This window comes from Hemicordylus capensis, chromosome 1 (assembly GCF_027244095.1).
Source record: "Hemicordylus capensis ecotype Gifberg chromosome 1, rHemCap1.1.pri, whole genome shotgun sequence".
Classification (NCBI taxonomy): Eukaryota; Metazoa; Chordata; class Lepidosauria; order Squamata; family Cordylidae; genus Hemicordylus; species Hemicordylus capensis.
The window spans coordinates 257,944,538-257,964,407 of NC_069657.1; the positions used below are offsets into that span (position 1 = coordinate 257,944,538).

At 42.0% G+C, this 19,870-nt stretch overlaps 1 protein-coding gene and 1 long non-coding RNA gene across 6 annotated transcripts in view; one reads left to right on the top strand and one right to left on the bottom strand.

Moving 5' to 3' along the window:
• Nucleotides 1-19,870, bottom strand: part of MACROD2 (mono-ADP ribosylhydrolase 2) — a 1,527,488-nt gene that overhangs the window by 1,406,174 nt on the left and 101,444 nt on the right. The gene's annotated exons all lie outside the window — the stretch shown is intronic.
• Nucleotides 168-19,586, top strand: LOC128339998 (uncharacterized). 2 transcript variants are annotated; one of them, XR_008313389.1, is made up of 4 exons: nt 168-250; nt 1,455-1,546; nt 2,751-2,865; nt 17,323-19,586. It is a non-coding gene; the product is annotated as an uncharacterized LOC128339998 (long non-coding RNA). The 2 variants fall into 2 exon arrangements; XR_008313390.1 differs by lacking the exon at nt 168-250 and adding an exon at nt 751-871.

Here is a 19,870-nt window from a genome sequence, read left to right on the forward strand (position 1 = left end):
TGGACTGTTATATGCTGATAATATTGTCCTCTTCCCAAACCTCATATCAATACAAAGCACAAAACATCTATTATATTAATTCTCCTGAGTGTGTCTTGGAATGTGTGATCCGGCACCCAGCTGATTGGCTGGGCAGTGGAGGTGCCTGATTGGCTGAGGCACACCCAGGAGAACTGGCCAGCCGGGTGACCACGGAGGCGAAGCGGCGGCGGGCCCGGCCGCGGTGGTTGCAGCGGGCCTGGCTGCAGAGGTGAGGTGGCGGTGGGCCAGCAAGGCGAGGTGGCGACAGGCCCGGCCGCTGAGGTGAGGCATCAGCGGGCCCAGCCACTGAGGCGAGGTGGCGGCGGGCCCAGCCACAGCGGCCGCACCTCAGCCGCCACAGCAGTACTTGGCCCGGCAGCCTGGGCCTGGCCAGAGACTGGGGCATGTGGGGGGGGGGAAAGGTAGCCGGCCCCAAAGAGTGCACAGATGCTCTGTGTGGGGGTCGGCTAGTAGTATTGTATTTTCAAAACCACTGGACAGTATAGTATGTCATTGTCCTTGTATTTTGACTATTAAAAAGGTATGAAGTTTAAATTATAATTGGCAACAGTGACAGATCCAGTTCACATTAATCTTTAGCTCAAACTTCTGGTGACAAACATCTATGTTCCTGTTATAAGCCAGTCCACACTTCACGAGGATCTGAAATACGTGCACCAACCACAAGTTTTGAATATAAAGTTTTCATCCATCTCCCTTCTGGTTTGTGAATCACACTGCTGCATATTTAGTTCCCCTTGCCAGATGTCCACATCCAGTAATTTATACTCTACATGCACACTCTCAAGTCTGGATGAGAAACTACACAAGCAGCACCAAGAAGATGCAAGTTAGTATTCTAACAGTATTGTATTATGTGCTTTAAACATTCCTAAGCACTATGCAAGGTATAAAATAGAAAAGCCGTAGCCATAATAACTAACAATTTAACTGACAATTCAGAAGGGGAAAGGGGATAGAAAGAAAGAGGAAAGTAATCAAAGTTCAAGTACTAGTTCTAAAGTAATGATGATGATCACCAAATACATTGGCCACAGATGGATAAAGTTCTGGGAATGGAGTAACATGTTAATTGGCCCCACCTCTGACAATAGAGGGGAACATGCTGTCACCTTTCCCTCCCAATGAAGCCAGGTGGAAGGGCTAACTGCCGGAACACATGAACATGTTGAATGTGAAGGCCTCCTTAGCACAGACTCTATTAATAAAGCCATGTACTCCAGGAAGAAAGAGAAGGTCAGGTTGCTTATCTGTAACTTGCGTTCTTCTAGTGGTCATCTGTGATCTCATACCACTGGGCTCTTTGTGCAAGCGTAGATACCAATTCGGGAACCTTCTATAGCTGTAGTCCTGCTGTTAGTTTTGATGGTAACTTCTCCCTCTTCTACTGTGCTCTTGCTTTTCTTCCTCAGTTCAATCGTCCACCAGACTAAAGAGATTGCAGCAGGGAGGAAGGATGGGTGTGCAAAATCACAGATGATCACTAGAAGAACACAAGTTACAGGTAAGCAACCTGACATTCTTTGTTGTCTCTGTGACTCACACCATGGGGCTTATAACAAGCTACTCACCAGGTGTAAGAAGCAGTAGCTGAAAATCGATCCTAGTACAGCCCTGCCAAATTTAACATCTTGTCTTGTTTGCCGTCCAGGGCATAACATCTGATTAATCAAGTCAGAGTGGCCTAGGTAGCTGCCTGACAAATTGCTTCAAGGGAAACATTCCTGTCAAATACGGTGGATGTGGTCACTGTTCTCATGGAATACACTCTTATACAAGTTGGTGGTGTCTTTTTTTGCTAATTGAGGATAGTCTGAGTTATTCATCTAGAGAGGGGCTGTGTAGAACAGGGATTCTCAACGTTGGGTCTCCAGATGTTATTGGACTTCAACTCCCGTAATCCCCACCAAAGGCCATTGGGGCTGGGGATTATGGGAGTTGAAGTCCAATAACATCTAGAGACCTAACGCTGAGAATCCCAGGTATAGAAGGTTGCAGACCTTATTTTCCTTTCCCATAGTTGCAGAATAGAAACTTCCCTTTTCTTATCAGAGCAGTTCTCTGGATGTAGAGGGCTAACACTCTTCTCATACTTAGGGAGTGTAGAGCCCTTCTGCTTGAGTGAAGGTATTAGGAAAACACACCAGAAAAGGTCTGAGTTTGATGAAATGTGGAAGTGACCTTAGGCATAAAGGTATTATCTGTTCCGAGTTCCACATTGTCATGGTGGGACGTGAGCTAAGGCAAATCTGCTCAAAGAGCTCTGAGCTCACTGACTCGAAAAGCGTAGGATGAAGGCGACCAAGAATGCCATCTTCCAAGTCAGTAGTCGAAGATCACAAGAACCAAAGGGCTCAAACAGTTTGCACATTAACTGTATTAAAACTAGAGGAAGGTATCAACTTGGAGAAATAGCTGGCATGTCCAGATAAAAGTGAGAGAGTCCTTGTAGCTCAGCAAGATATTCCTAGCAACCCAGCTCTTGATGGCTGAGTTGGAGAAAAGGAAATGGAGCTCTTCCATTGGTTTGTGTGCCTCAATGGCTGTCCAATGAATGCATAAGGAGGAGAGTGAGAGGCCTGAAGATTTAAGGTGGCAAAGGTAGTCCAATATATGTTTTAAGTGTGGAGTGTGGACAGGTTGGACCTTCTGACAGGAGAAGGTGACACAATGATTCTATTTACTTCTGTTTGATTTTTTTGTTGCAGATTTGCAGGAGACTAAGTCGACTGACAGAAAGCATAGTCAAGTTATGGCTAAATCAGCCAAGTAGTGAGCCTCAGTGCCTCAATGTCTGGGTGTAGCAAAGCTCCATTGTGTTGGGTGAGTAGATATGGTTCCTCTGGAAAATGATACAGGCTGTCTGTTGCCATCCTTAGAAGCAGAGGATGCCACAGATGCCTCAACCAGTAAGGGGCCACTATAATGCCAGTCAGTTTCTCCATGGGACATCTATGAAGGACTCTGGGTAGGAGAGGAATGGGTGCAAAAATGTAAAGGAGTTTCTTGGTCCACTATATGACAATCACATCTCCTAGGGACAAGCAGTCCTTCCCAGCTCTTGTGCAGTATAGTGGAAGCTATATTGTGGCTGCAAGGTGCCACAACAGCGAAAGACTTTCTGAACTTGTGAGACAGCATAGTTGTTCTGCTGAACGTATCTGCAAGGCTGTTGTCATGGCCCTGAATGTGGACTGCCAAGATGTAAATGTGGTGAACAACAGCCCAGTCCCAAATTTCAAGAGACAGGGAAAGGAGCCTTCTGGATCCCATGTCTCCCTGATGATTTATATAGGACTCTGCTGCAGTATTGTTCATATGGATCTGTATGTAAGAATGGTGCAGACACGCAAGGCCTTGCGTATTGTGTGGAGTAGGGTTGATGTGAGTTTCACCTTGGTGGCCATCCATGCCCACTGATCATGCATCCCAAATGATGAGCTCTCCAACTGAGTAGAGACATGTCGGAGTTCGTAACTTTCACTTGTGGACTGGAGGTCCACCAGGCAATGGAACTGCAAACTGACGGGAATCCAATAATGTCTGGAGTCTTAGTGTGTTGAAGTGATCACCGAACCATCGTTGAAGGGGCCTCATACATAGCCTGGCATGAGGACCACCGTGGTAGATGCCATGAGCCTCAGAAATCTCTGGCTATCCCTGGCAGGGATGTATGTTAGTATGGCTTGTGCACAAAGTTGAATGTTGTGTATACAGTGTTGTAGCAGATTAAAGCCTTTGTCTTAGAGCAAGCTCATGTGAGGGAAAGAAATGCTGAGTCATCCCTGCTGAGCTGCCTGGCTAGGCTTCTCCTAAAACTATTCCGTATTATCAGTACATTCAAAATGTTGCCACTGCCATCCATTTTGTCTACAAAACTCTCTAGGCTTCGGACAGGATAACTCAGGAAAGAACACCTTTTAATTTGGCTCTTGGACAAGTACAAGAATCTTCCACATGGAAGCCTACATATGGTGAAAAAACTGATAGCTGCTGAATGTTTGAAGACATATTTGCACAAGAGTAATCCCCCTTCAGCCCCCTCTTTTCCTGAGTTAAAAACCAACTCAGAGAAGCTTATAAAAAGAAAATATTTTTTTAAAAAACAACAGTTGTATTCAGTTACTACAGACTGCTTCCATCTGTGGCTTTCTCAGCTTTTAGCTACAGTTAAGAATACTTAGTAAGATTACAAAAATATGTTGTCTTAATGCACACTTAAATGTTTATAGATTATTTTTCAGTGCCTTAGGTAGGGTGGGCATAGGCTAGTGTTTCTTATTTTAATTTCGTTACAGGTAAACCATCATAGAACAGTATCAGGAATATGTAAAAGCACACACACAAAGAAATATAAATTTCTAATGCAAAATCTGAGTGTTTCCTATGATAAACTTCCCAAAGCCATAAGCCCTGGCTCCTTGCCTTGAACTCACCAAACACCAGATGAGAATTCAAGCTTCCTGCCCTCCTTTCTTTCAAGGATCTGCAGAGTTATTCTCCTGCAGCCAACCTCCATGGTCACATGTCCTCCTGTGCACCTCCAACCTAGCTTCTTCTCTCAAATACCTCTCTTTTTCCTGGCAACAGCTCTCTAGGTCCCACCCACCTGGTGTACTGATTGGCTGAGCCCTGGAGTTCACCAGCCTGTCAGTCAAGACAAGGGTTCACTTCTGGTTAATTCTTTAGGGGGAAGGGAGGCTGATCACTACAAGTGTCAAGGGAGGCAAGCATGATTTGTGAGGGAGCTTAGAATAACCCCCACAAACTCTAGACTATGGGGCAGAGAAAAGGCGAATGGAAGAGCCTTGAACAGGTACACCAGAGAACCTACTTGAAAATGAACGAATTTGTGGTGGTGTGGATGTATAGTAACATGGTAGTATGCATCTTTCAGATCGACAGATACCAACCATGTGTCTGGGCCTAGAGGAATGAGAATAAAAGGGATTGAAGAGATCTGAAAGTGTCTGTAGAGGACAAATTTGTTAAGGTTCCAAAGATCTAAGATGGGGCAGAAATCGTTGTCTCTCCTGGGTACGGTGAAATAGGGGGAGAAGAATCCCACTGTTCCACCTATGTGGACAGGCTCTATAGCATCCTTGTCCAACAAATTCCTCACCTCCTCAAGGAGAGCTGGAGTTGGAGGCAGCTCTCAGCTCTATGGTGTAACCTATATGGACAATAGTGAACACCCAGTGATCCGATGTTATAGCCTGCCACACAGGTAGAAAGGGTCTCAGTCTGCTTTTAGTCTGGGTGAGCTAGAAGTCAATTTCCCTAGATGAAGGCAGACAGTCTAAATTTGCCTTGTGTATGCTTATTGAAGGAGTAGTTGTAGGCAGTCTGTTTCTTCTACTGACCTCCTATTTTGTAGGTACGAAAGGATCGGTCCAATTACTGGGAATGAGAAGGAGTCCTGTATGGCTGCTGTTGCTTGTTATATCTGTAGTTCTTGGCAAATGTAGTGAGTGCACTGAAGAGTCCCATGGACTTTGCGGTGATGCGCTCCATGGCTTCATCTGTTTTAGTTCTGAACAAGGTCTCACCATCAAAGGGAAAATCTTCTGTTTGGGATCTCACTTCAGGGCCTAGCCCCAAGGACCAGAACCAAACATGCCTACAAAGGGCTAGAGATGCTCCCTCAGAATGTGCTGCTGGGTCTTCTGTGTGGTGAGAGGAGTGAAGATGTTGTTTTGACACTCTGTAGGCTTCTTTCTGGAGAGTATGCACATGCTCATGTTCCTGGGGAATCATGTCCAGATATGGATACTATTTTCACCAAAGGAAATGTGGTATATCTGGTCATGCAGTTTGCCATCTTTAGTTGGAATGCCATGGTGGAGTATATACCATGGCCAATAGAATCCACCTTTCTGCCTTCCTTATCAATGAGGGCTGAAAGGGAGCAGTGGCAGGTGCAAGATTGAGCCACCTCAATCACAATAGAGTTCAGTGTAGGATGTTTCTGTAGGAACATGCAGTTATCTAGTTGTATCCAATAGAGGGCCTCCACTCTCCTTGAGGTGGGTTGAATTTATGAAGTTTTCTCCCAACACAATTGGGCAATGCCCAGGAGCAAGTCGAACACAGTTAGGGCCACCAAGGTGTGTATATCTGACTCAATAAAGACAAATATAGGGTCTTCTTTGGGCTGGGATTGCCATTTAACTTGCAAGCCCAAAGATGTAGCCATATGTGCAACATATTTTGAGTAAAAGTAGAGCTCTTTGGATGGGGATCCCGGTTTAGCATCTGGGATGTCGTCTAAAAGGAGAAAGAATGGAACCAAGTCTCTGTGCTCTGTTCCGTCACTGCACAATGTTTAAAAACTACCTTAATTTTCATGCTCATCATAGCCATGCACCAGAAAAGGAGGTCTGGCTACGGATAATGATCTGTGCCCCAGTAACTGGTAGGGGGAGGGAACGGGGGCAGAATAAATAACTCCAAAGTAAAGTGAGAATAATGAAAATAGGAGATCTAGGGAGAATAGAGCTCAAAATTGAACAGCAGGGAGAAAAAGTAACTAATTTTTATTTATTTAGATATAAAGAAGGCACTGCAAAGTCTGCAATATTAATCCAATGGCAGACAACAAAGAACTGAGGAGGAAAGGCGGGAGCACAATAGAAGGGAGAGCAGTTGCTGATAAAACTAAAAGCAGGACTACAGCTTTAGAAGATTCCCAAACCGCTATCTATGCTTGTGCAAAGAGCCCAATAGTGTGAGTCACAGAGACCACAAAGAAACAACATTTTTAGTTGAGACAGCACCATGGACAGGTCCATTGGACACACCAACCTAACAGCTGCCAGAGGCAGACAAAGTTCTTTAACACTTCTGTTAAAGGTCACCTCTGTTAAAGGTTTGTTAAAGCTCAGTCACACACTGAGCTCCACCTCCCTGCCAGGAGAGCAGAAGCCTTAAAAAGGCAACCCTCTGGCCTTGAATCTGGAACTACTATTCCTCTCCAGCTGACCCTGCTGCAACTGTCTCTAATACTGACATGCAAGTGTAAGGGATGGTGATAGGAGGAGATGGCTGCTCCAGGACTTGGGTTTCATGAGGCTCTCCTTTCAGAGGTTCAGGCTCTATGGGTGCTGTCTTGAGCGATTCCATCCCTGGAGCTCTCTCAGGCTCTGGCCCAGTATTAAGGCCAAGAGCTGAGTTCGGTTTTAGTTAGGCCTCTTCAGGTGGAGGAGCAGGTAAGGGCATGCTGTCATCACTTTTAAAGGTGCTGCTCACCAACCCCTCCCACCTCACCCTCTACCTGTCGAATTGGTTTGGCAGCTCCACAAACTGGTTCAGTTCCAAATCTCTGCATGAGATTTGCACACATCCCTAACTAAGACTTGTAGGCTTTACAGACAGGGCTGTTACCCTGAATCTCCTCCAGAAGAGAGTGTGTGCATTCACACACCAGCCGTACTTATCCCGAAGTCCATTCTAGATCTTTAGAAGCACTCCACAGACAAATCGAGCTTTGTCTTCCTATTTCTAGCTTATCTTGATATATTCCCTGGTTTTTAAAACGCTGGCTTTAAGCGGGTTTTTCTGAAAACACCCAAGCAAATAGGGAGAGGCACTGACGTAGAAAAGACGGATACACTCTTGCAGATGCAGGCTTCAGAACGCCCCCCCACATACACACGAAGTGGCTAGAAGGAAAACAAGGAGGCATGCGATGTGAACCTACACCAAAAGAAAACCCAAGAACAGAGGGGAGGGGCTGCATCCCCCAATGCTGCGAGTGTAACTTGAAGTGGGTTCACTCAACATTTACCCCGCAGCATGAAGCCATGTGTGAGTAACTCCCTGGTATCTGAGTTGGACAATATGACAGTATTGACATAAAAGACACTGCACAGCTCTTAATTTTTTCAAAGGAATCAATAGCAACTTGGAAATTACAGAGGAATATTTGTCCATGGAATCAATGCAAGGCACAAGGGGATTGGACCTGCATGTCAGAGTTTATGGCTGCCTCAAATGTATAAAGCTGGCCAATAGAGCAAATTGGCCAATAGATGGATCCCTAAATTTTACTGGTGGGGTGGGGAGGGAGGACTTCTAAAGAGAATTGAGGACCAAGTGTAAGAAGAAGAACCTGGCTCAGAAGTAATTTTCTTCCATTGTATTATACATTAGGAAGCCCTGTGCAAAAATGTTTTGAAACTTGATCACGTTGTTAGGGCAGTAGGGAAAACTGCAAACTTTGCAAGCGCAAGAGAACTGAACCACTGTCAGTTCATCAAGGTCCTGGAAGACAGTGATGCTTAGCCCCACAACTTACTGTACCATTCTAATGTTCATTGGCTTAGTTTGGTAAATTTATTTCAGAGAGTATGGGAACTCAAGAGGGGAAATGCACTCCTCAGAGATGGTAGGAAAAGGTGACAATTCCTGCCCCCCACCGAGTTGAACGATGCAGACTGGCTTTGCGACCTCACATTTGGTGTGGACAGCTTGGCACATTTGAACCAACTTAATGAGAAGTTGCAAGGGAAATATGTTTGTGCACAAACTGTATGATAATGCGAAAACATTAAAAGCCAAGATGATTTTCTTCACAAAACTGATGGATAAATCATTTCCCAACACTAGCTACTCAGGAGATGATGTCTCAACATACAGAGAAATATAGCAATGCTCTAAGTGACCTGCATGGAGCATTTGCACAAGTTCTCTAACCTTTTTCGTAATTAACAGTTTTGTTCAAATTTTTTCATATTATAACAAAGTAATAACAAAAAGGTGGGGATATGAGGAAAAAATAAAAACCAACAGAAAAGGGGGAGGAAAGGCAAGGATGTAGGGGTTAAGACAGTTATTGATTTGAAATAAACTGAAGAAGTTATGCAAATAATGATAATCCTAAATCCTGGTATGGGAGTCCCCTTTCAACATACAACGGTAAATTGTCAGATCAGAAGTTGCCAGATTAGAGGGGTCTTCTATCCACTGACAAACTGAGGGGCTGAAATGATCTTTCCAACACTGAAAAATAATACATTTGGCGACAAGTAGTACATTGGAAAGCCATGATCTGCTACCCTAGGAGAAGTTCCAGGCATGTGGCAAATAACCAAGGATTGCTCTGTCATAAAATTTAAAATTGCAGTTCAAAACTAGGTTGATGCTGTCAATCATGGCTCCCTAATTCATATGATGTAGATTTTCTAACTTTAAGCAAACTGAGGTTGCACTGCAGCTGGTGTCCTACTGGCATTCTCCTACAAGAGAGCAGCAGATGAATTGCAATTGGAACTTATCGATCTCCAATGCAACTCCACCCTAATGCAGAAGTACAATTCAGTCAAACTAGATGGATTGTATGCTTCTCTGAAATACAATTCAGTCAAACTGGATGAATTTTATGCTTCTCCGTGTCAAACAAAGTTTCCAAATCTCCAAAAGCTGGCACAGAAGATGCTAGTTTTGTTTGGCTCCACATATGTGTATCAACAAACATTATCTGTGATGAACTACAACCAATTCTGACACAGTTTACAGTTGAATTTTCAGCACTTGAACTCTGTATTGCAAATTTCTACATCAAGAATGCCTTCAATACTCTTGCAAAGGACAGGTGACCAGCTGCATTGTTCCAATTTAATCAAGAAGCACTGAAAAGCAGGCAAGTTTGCTCCATCATCATCATCATCATTATTTAGTGGTTTTGAAACTGATATAGTTTGGATTATTGTGAGTCTGCAATGAGAAAGTTATTTTTCTTTTCACTAATCAACATTCATGGTCTGCCATTTATTTTGTTCAAGATTTTTTGAACATATGTGGCCCTCCAACCCAAAAGTTTGTCCACCCCTGCTCCAGGTGAGTCTCTGAAGGTGAAAATGGCAAGGCAAAGTTATTCTGATCAGCTAAAGCTACAGTTCTAGGAAAACTTGCTTTATCAGGCATTAAATCATCATAATAATAGGAATATGAAAAGGCCAATTGGCCCTGTAGAGTTATTAAACTGATAGAATATATAAATGCTATTATCTCTCAAGTGACTATCCCCAGCTTTTGTCATTACTATGTAATGTACATGTATAAAAATCTAATCTTGTATGTAAAATGGGAATTAAACTATTTCAGCAGCTACCATATATTGAAGGACAATTTGCATTTAACCAAAACCTAAGCGAATAACCTTAAAAAGGTTATCAGCATTAATACAAACGTTTTCAGCAGTTCTCAACTATGCATACTGAATGATTTCAACATTCTAGATAAGAAGAGTATTAGTATCATGGGTGTAGTGGAGGGGGGGCACATAGGGACGGAGTACTGGTACTTTTCAGTTTCTCTGGCTATTGGGGTGGGCATGGCCATGGAGGCTGTCAGGGAGGGTGCCTGCACTTCTGAATTTGCAACTACATCACTGGTCACACTACACAATTCTCCTCTACACAGCAGCCTTTTGAAACTATAAAGTCAAGACTAGTGTTTTTAATAGTCTCATACACTAGCCACACAGGGACAGCAATGTGTGGGTCTAAAACAAAAGGGTGAAACACACTGAAGGAAAAGACAATCAAATTGAGTTTTACTCGGGGCGCCTCAGATAAGTATATCAAATAATATGGATATGGGGTTGGGCATACTTGGTTTTACTTGTGCTCTCTCTCTTTTGCCCTTCCTTGGCCTGTTTAAACATCAGCTACAAACCCTACTCTCTCTCTCTCTCTAGCATGTGCAGACTGTGGTACACAACGGAAGATGTATGCACAAAGCAGCAGCTGCAACATTCTCAAATTTACAGAACACTCAGAATATCATCGCAGAATTCCTTAGACGGAGGGTGGAGGAGACCTCTCCTGAATACACACACACACTTCTGCATTCAAGAACTGTCTGATAAATGAGGGTATTATCAAGACATTATATAACCATGTAAACTAGCCCATAATTCTAAGGTGTCCATGACTAGGAACTAAGTATCCTATAATTCTAAGAAGTGAGTCAAGAAAAGGAATAAGTTGACACTTCCAAAGAAGTGGAAGTCCATATATATCAGATGGACAACCAGAACTAGGTACACATCAGCAGAACATTATTAGGATCTTGAGTGTTTACATAAGATGTTCCTATCTTTACTTCTCCATCTTCCCAGCATGAGCAATTCTTTCCAGGAGAAAGAAAGGCAAATTTTATTTTTGTTAGTAAACCCACCCAAATCAGAGTATAGGAGGACCTCATTAATTGCGGGTCCAGCCTTGCAGTTTCACATATCAGAGCCACCCAACCTCTGCATACGCAAGGCTAAACCAGCAAAAAAAGGGTTAAATCTGTGTATCCATAGATGGGAGGCAACCAGAAATGACCATGGAGATAATTACCAGCTGCCATTTTGTGGCTCATTTTGTTTTTTAAGTCAGGAAATTGTGATTTTTGGGGGGTGGATGGATTTTGGGGCTTTTGGAGGGCATTGCTAGACCATGCTATGGCGGTTTATTTTGTGCCCCTCCCCCCATTTTACCACCTTTTCCAAGCCTCCAGGAACTTTTGCCAGGCTTTTCCCAGCCTCCGGGAAAGAGGGGAACATTGAGGCGATTCTCATGATCGCTGAGAGCAGGCAGGGAGGCTGCAGGGGCAAAGCTGCTTTTAACACAGCTCCCCCCCACCCCCCGATGACTACGCTCCAGGTCTTTGGCATGCCTCCCACGCACCCAGACAAGCAGCGTTCCATGGGCGCCAGAACTCATTCTTCCAGCCACCACATATCTCACAATGCACCGTGCATGGTGCATTGCGGGATTCCCCCATCTCTGTGTCTCCTCTGGCAGCCTGAGAAGACACACAATACCCGGCAGCCGGGTTAAGGGCGCACTTGCACCCTGAACCTCAGCTAACAGCTGGGTTTAACAAGGAGGTCAGGCTACACATGAGTGCCGGGATCCATGAGGATCCTGACACTTCACACAACCAGCCTAACCCAAGCTGGGCTGCCCTAGCCCAGATTTGGCTGGTCATGAGATCAGTCTCAGTATCACTGTGGGACACACACGACAATACAGGAAATCAAGTAGCCATGCTTGCTTAGACTGGATTAAAAGCTTCTAAAGTTTTAAAAAGCCATCTTTCCCCTAACAACAGCCTGTTACGTAGGTCACATTGAGAGAAAGAGAGAGACTGCCTCACAGGAGCAGATGACTCCATGTACAGTATCCCACCCACCCACCCACCCACCCCCCGTTTTATCCTCACAACAATCTTTTGATATAGGCTAGGCTGAGAAATAGTGAGTGGCCAAAATCACACAGTGATCTGACTGAGTGAGGGCTTCAACCTGGGTCTCCCAGTCCTCATAAAAGACAACCTAATCACTACACTACATTGGCTTATGGGGTAATTAGAATCTTCTTTATTTTCTGATTTGTAGGAGGAGATACAAATAAATCCTTTTACTTTGTATATAAAATAGAAGCTTTCTTGCTGAGTAACAGCTTGGGTTTAGGGGAAGTCCTCAGAGTCACTGCTGTAAAACACACACACCCATTGTTCTCAGTGCTTCAAGAACAATAGAGAGAGAGAGAAATTGGGGAGCGGAATAATTTCAGGGGAGAGGAATTTTTCTCCCCATACAATTTGATCATATGATTGCTTCACCATAAATACAAAGCTGCTCATTTGACTATGCCACAGCTACAGGATTGCAGCCTTTGTCATGACTAATTTTCAATTATTTCAATGGGTCTACTCTAAGCAGGATTAACATTGCATAAATCCTGTTGTGTTGTGATTTCTATTGACATATTTTGTGTATAGATGGCCCCCACCCCACCTCCAGAAAAAAAAACCTGCACACCCCTATGGAGAGTGCTGAGAATGGAGGAACATAGCAAACACAGCAAAAAGAAACAGGGTATTATGTTGTTTTGGAATTATTGATCTGATTGAGTGTTTTAAAAAGTTGGAAATATTCCAGTGTTTGCAGGACAAATCCAAGCACATTAGAATGTTGGCTGGGTATCTCATTGTCCTATGGCTATTTTTTTTAGATATAATACAAGTTGATCATCAAGTGGTCTGTAGAACAGTTATTTTCCTTTGCTGAGATGATTCACAGCCCCAGAAGGCACAACATAATTGATTTAATCTTTGAAAAACTCATATTGTTTAAAAGAAACTGAAGCAAGTTTGGATAAGTAACGAGCATTACAAAATTGTTTCCTTTTTTTTCAGGCACTGTATATTGTACTTTAAAATACTATTTGTATTTTTATTGGTTGTTTACCAAGTATTTTGTATCTAAAATACATTTGCTCAGATATTTTGTATCTTGTATCTAAAATACTTTAAATAAGCATTTTGCCCATCTCTGTGCTACAACAATGCAAGGGATTGTTCTGCACACCACTTGAAACATGTTTTGCAGTTACCCGAGGGCAGAAAAATGTGTTGACTTTGCTGCCATCATTACTCTTCTCCCATTGATTGATTGCATGTTTCATTAGAAGACATCACAGTACTTGCTGCATTTAAATCCATGTACTTATTAGTTTCAACTAGTGAGACCATTATGAAAAACCACTGAGCAATTAAAACATTACTCATAATTGAACCACAGAAAACCTGATTTTCCAGAGATCCTGGGCTTTGAGCGGTTAATTTTATTGGATCATTGAGAGAGACCCTTAATTGTAGATGCCCAGCATGGACAAAAATACATTTTTAAAAATGGTTTACTTCCAGAATTAATTACTTTTCCAATTAAACCAATTTCCAGTTTAAGATCATTGTGGCTCAAATGATAGATTTTGCAGAAGCCCACTATTTAGAAAGTAATTTACTGTTTTCACAACAAAAAAAGAGAATACCTATTCTGCTGTACAAATATATTAACAGGAAAGTAACAAGAGAAAACAAATAGGAGTATCTGCTAAATCCAGATGTCAGATACAAACTGGATATAGCCAATGTATGGTCAGTAAACTAACACCTGGGACAAACTACCATCTGTGTAAGAGGAATGTACTGTAGTGTGTTATTTAGGAGCCAGCGTGGTATAGTGGTTAGAGTGCTGGACTCAGATCGGGGAGACCCGAGTTCAAATCCCCATTCAGCCATAATACTAGCTGGGTGATTCTGGGCCAGTCACTTCTCTCTCAGCCTAACCTACTTCACAAGGTTATTGTGAGGAGAAACTTCAGTATGTAGTACACCGCTCTAGGCTCCCTGGAGGGAGAGCGGGATATAAACTGTAAATAACAATAATAATAATAATAATAATAATAATTTTTCCTTTCTTACTTTGTAATGTTGGAACAATTTTTACTGATGTAATGCTAATGCTGATGTCTAAGAAAAAGAGCTGCTAGAAAACTTCAGGGTTGTATCTTAAGCATTCATAGCATTCCACTCATACAAGGGGGAGTAGCAATTTCTTTCTCTTTTACCAATACTGCCCTTCCTGCTGCAGCCCCACATGCCATCTTGCTCCAGAAAGTCTCCCAAATCTCAGAAACAGGTTGTTCTGGGGGTTTTTTTGGGGGGGGACAACTAACTACAGAGGGAAGGGGAGGTTAGTGGCAGCCCAGGCTCCTGGTCCCAGAAACGCCTACTATTACAGTGACAACATTCACTTCTTCAGATTAACCCCTGTGAGGGGGGGGGAGTGACGGGACATGCAGGACTTCTGGCATGTTCTGGACAGCTCTACTCGTATGAAGCCTAACATTTGAATAGAGATTGTGTTCAGGCTGCATGCAGGAATAATGTCTGCCAAGGGGTATGGCCAGATACCTCTGTGTGTGTGGCAATTTGTGGAATAAAGGGTCAGGGGAGGGTTGCCCTTCATTGCTGACATAGCAGGATGTTCTCAGGTTTTCCACTTCTTATCCATTTTTGTTTTGTGTTTGATGAGTGGATGAGCAAGTGGATGGGAAGAGAGCCGGTCTTGTGGTAGCAAGCATGACTTGTCCCCTTAAGCTAAGCAAGATCTGCCCTGGTTGCATATGAAAGGGAGACTCGAAGTGTGAGCACTGTAAGATATGCCGCTCTGGGAAGAGCATCTAGGCTCCAAGTTCCTTCCCTGGCATCTCCAAGATAGGGCTGAGAGAGATTCCTGCCTGCAACCTTGGAGAAGCCTCTGCCAGTCTGTGTAGACAAGACTGAGTGAGATGGACCTATGGTCTGACTCAGTATATGGGCAGCTTCCTATGTTCCTATGAGCAGAAATTAAGCTGCTTAACCACAACTTTTAATTTTGATGTGTATACAATGTCATTTTTCATCCATCTCACCCTTTTTATCCCCAAAGCCTTTTCATTTCTTCGACTGAGTGCCTTGAGGACATTTGGGGAATTACTCTAAGGTGCTCCAAGTACACAGAACAGAACCAGATACACATCTAGTAAAATAAAATGGAATATATTACATGTAGATGTTACCTGACGCATGCAAAGCTAAAAATCCAAGTGACTGCCATCACAAACCATTCTAATGAGTCTAACACAGAGAGAAATACAACAAGATGGGGAACCATGCCCTTAGAATATAACACACTGATCACTATGTCAATGTCTTTTAAACACCCCCAATGAGGGGCAGAGTTTGAAAAGCCAAGAATACTCATGCTGTGGATGGACTAGAGTGACAGGTGCTCTCTCACTATCCCCTAAGCATAAAGAGGAAAGATCTCCAGAAAAAGAACATTGGGTACTGAGAGCTGTAGGCAAACCTTCTTCTCCATTTTTTTTAATTTATAAAGCATTCTGACCCAAGAAGATGAGTAACATACAAATCTGAACATATATAAAATTGTCAACTTTTATATACAGTCAAATGCTGTGCTCACAAATGAGTATTTTTCATCATGCAACAGGAGGGGAACCATTTTGAGCAATCCCTCTGCAGTAACTTGAGCATCCTAAAAGTATACCATGGAAGTCTTTCAAACGTTCAAGAACACGTGAATATATGCATTCTGGTTTGCTAGAGAATATCTTCAAGAATGGGGAAAGGAAATAATCAAAAATGCTCCTCCCTCGTGAGCTACAATAGAGGCTCTTCTGTGACTACAGCATTAGTCTGAATGTCAGCCTATATGCTGGAAAGCAGGTTCTACCATGGAAAAACAACAGCCAAAACAAGGTGGTGGTGCATTGCTTCAGATGTCTGTTCAGGCAAACCACAGTGAAAGAAGGTCAGTGGTTGTAGTAGTCACTGAGAATACTTAATTGTTTGCTGCTCTTATTTTTTTGAACGTTTGCACAGATAGTACTCTACTCTAGTCAGAAGTGAAAAGGCAGTTGTTTCAGTATAGATGCAAAACTAGATAGGCCATTAACCAATTCTGGAATTTGCTTGGTTTTGTGGTTGCACAAGTAAGCCTCACAGTTGCAGGCATTTTTGTTGTAACCTAACACACAACATACTTTTATCAGGGACATCTAATTGATTTCTGTTGAAGGTCCAACACAAAGTGAACACATAATTTTTAATGCAACTACATTAATTTCTCTCTCCACTAAATTAACATAAAGAACCTTCACTGCATCTCTTAATTAGAAAAAGGCACTAAAACAGCATATTGGTTAAATTAAAAACAAGCTCCTAAAGCTGAGGTCTATCACTCTAATGCCACAGACTTCATAAGTGTTGCAATATTACAGAAGGCTTGATTTACATTTCAGTTCTGAAAACACATCACCACTGTTTGTCTTGCTGTAGTTAATGAAATGTGCCATGGTGGGTAGTTTGGGGACTGCAGTGTTAATGGGGAAAGTACAAGTGACTTCCAATATCTAAACCTTTGTCTATTTAAATATAGATTTTACTTAATCATCAGCACAATTACAGAATGTACTGCATGAATACTGGTACTGTATGTGTTAAGTAAACTTATGACCCTTAAAAACACTAATTTCAAACCTTGAATATTCCTCTGCATCCAGCATACTTATTTTTCACTAATGAGAGTCATTAAGCAAATTCTTTGGTATAAGTATTTGTATATCCAGAAATGTTACAGTACTATATTACCAATCCAGTAGATAATGAAAAGGTTAATTCTCTTGACTAAATCAAGAGATACTATTTTTGAGTGGATCTGGATATAAAGATTGATTTCCTCATCATTTTATTATCTGAATCCTTATTTATTAGGAGACTGAAGCTATGAATTTCAGCTATTTCATGCACTTGGCACTGTGGTTACCACTTCAGTATGCCAGTTCTGTGTTATCCACATTGCTTAGGGCATGAATAATGCAGTAGTGCAATTCTCAACTAAAATAATAATAATAATAATCTTATTCTTTCTTACAGCTCCCATTTGTTTAAACTTGCTGCTTGGATGGAATCTGCTGCATGGTTGATACTTTAAGCTAAATTAGAAATGAAAAGGCAGAGATTACTTGACCTATGCCTCAACAGATCAAAAGATGACAACACCAAGATCAGAAAGAGGTAGCCATAATAGAAAATCTGTAGAGTCTAGTGCATATGCAGAAATGTTTGAGCCTGCCGATATTGCTTTCTGGATCATGGACTATCATCAACTAAGGACAAGAACCAGAAAGACCCTCAACAGGAATCCAAGATCACCCAAGTGCCATTCTAGCTCCATGTCCTTTCTTTTCATATCAAACAGTATCTAACAATAGATTCCAGGATATAGTAACTTGGGGCTAATTAGAATACTACAGCTTTTATTACCAAGAATGTAATTGCAAGCAGGGCTGCGGAAATCCACTCATGTAATCTGCGATGATTGAAAAATGATCAGATCACATAAATGTCCCTGCAACTATGGTCATATACTGAAGCAGAAGTCATCAGGCAGCCTGGAAGTTCCCTTCAATCAGTCTACTCAGAAAGGAGAGGCAGCAAGTAATTACACTTGCTCTAATCAAGGCCCAGCTGAGGCTTCAGGAACAAGTGATAGATTGTTTTTTAAAGTGGTAGCTCTCTAACATTTAGCAGGGGAGACTAACTATCCACCTTGAATTCAGCACAACATTCCTCCCTCAGTGTTGCATCTTTTGTCTCCTTTCCCTCTCTCTCCCTTCCATCTCTCAACTTTACCCCATGCAACACTGTGCACACTTTTTCCACTTCCGGCTATGGAAACTACTTTGTGAGCGTTTTGTAAAGGAGCAGCATATACATTTTTAAAATAAATATGAAGTTGCTCAGTCACTACCTAATGGTTGCTGGCACAGCAGTTCCTGAAGGACAACTCTGCAAGACCAGCTTCTGCTAGATCACATTACTGCTGAACCAGGCTCTTGAATAAAACTCTACTTCTGTTCTCATTGAATTAACAAGTGTGCTACCCAGCAGAATCAGGCTTCCCTGCCTTGAACCTGCCCGGACTGCCCCAATTCTGCCAGACTAACACCACCCCCCACCACACACACACTTTAGGAAATCTATAGCAGAGCTTAATACACCTCCTAGTTGCTCAATACCCTACACAAAACCCGTTTTCTAACCCTGTGCTCTTAAAATACAGTTTTATTTTATACTTCTCGGCCTTTTGGCTAAGATCAAGTGTAGTGTACTTCAAACAGAGATTTAGTAATTCCTAACTATTAACCTGCCATTCTCAACTTTTCTTGACACAGATATTAAACTATTCAAAGCCTCTCAATTAAATCAATGTGTTTCTTCACATAAAATGGCAAGTCAGGTTCACATACTAGAATTTGACACAACCGATTGCAAGATATAGTATTTATGTTTCAATGTCTTGGACAGGTTTTTAAATGCACTTGTGTTGCCCTTTAGAGTAAAGATGATATTTCACAGGTGGTTATTCCATTTCATAACACTATATAGAATTCTTTGACAGGGGCCAGCATCAATACGAAGTACAACATTTTTGTTTCAAGGCATCCTCAGCCAACTCGGCGGGGGGGGGGCACCTCCCTTTCAGAACTACTCTGCTTTATTACTTTGAGAACTCCGCTCTGCTTAGGACCACTCAATGCACTGATTCCTTTTAAACCAGCATGATATACTAGAATAATATCTGTACTACACAAGTTGAAAATATAAAGCAGCATTGACTGTATCATCAAGCAATTTATGTCATGCCGTCTTAGTAAGTTGCAACAATAGCCATGAAAACATATGAAGAATGCATTAAATTCATGAGAAAGGAAAAATGCTACAGCAACTACTTACATGCTAATAATATTTTATACTATCATGGTATTTTCCCTTTTTGAAGTAAAAGGTTTCACTCCCCAACTCTGAAGATATTGGCAAAATCTCACTCTTCTGCTGCAAAGGGATGTAATTAACCCAGCCCCTTCTCTCCATTCATCCCCTTATTGACATACTTGCTTTCATCCTAAAGATGTTTATGGCCTCGTATAGTATATGGCAGGTCCTGAGTGACCATCCTAGACAAGTTGTCAGTAGATCTTTTCATTTCAGTACCAACTTCTGACAACTTGCCTGCTCCTCAAGTAAAGGAGCCTTCAGTGTCTCTCTTAAGGAAGCCCACTTTTATTGCCAGCAAAAGTCCTAGCTCAGCAGATTATTTTGACTGGCAAGCATGTTCAAATCTTCATTTAAATTCATTATTTTTTAAACCAAGAGCCACTATGGCAAAAAAAAAAAAATCTTCAATAGAAGAACCATCTCCCACGGTACTGACCTCTGACCAGTGCTTTGCTTTTCTGAGCACCGGGAACAGGGGCACTTTATTTATTTAACATATTCCTATACCGCTCAAAACTTGTGTCTCTGGGCGGTTTACAGTTAAAATCATTTAAACATTAAATCAGTTAAACAACAAAAATGATTCAAAACCCAACATAAAAAGTATTAAAACTATAAATCAAATTAAAAGTCTGTGTGAATA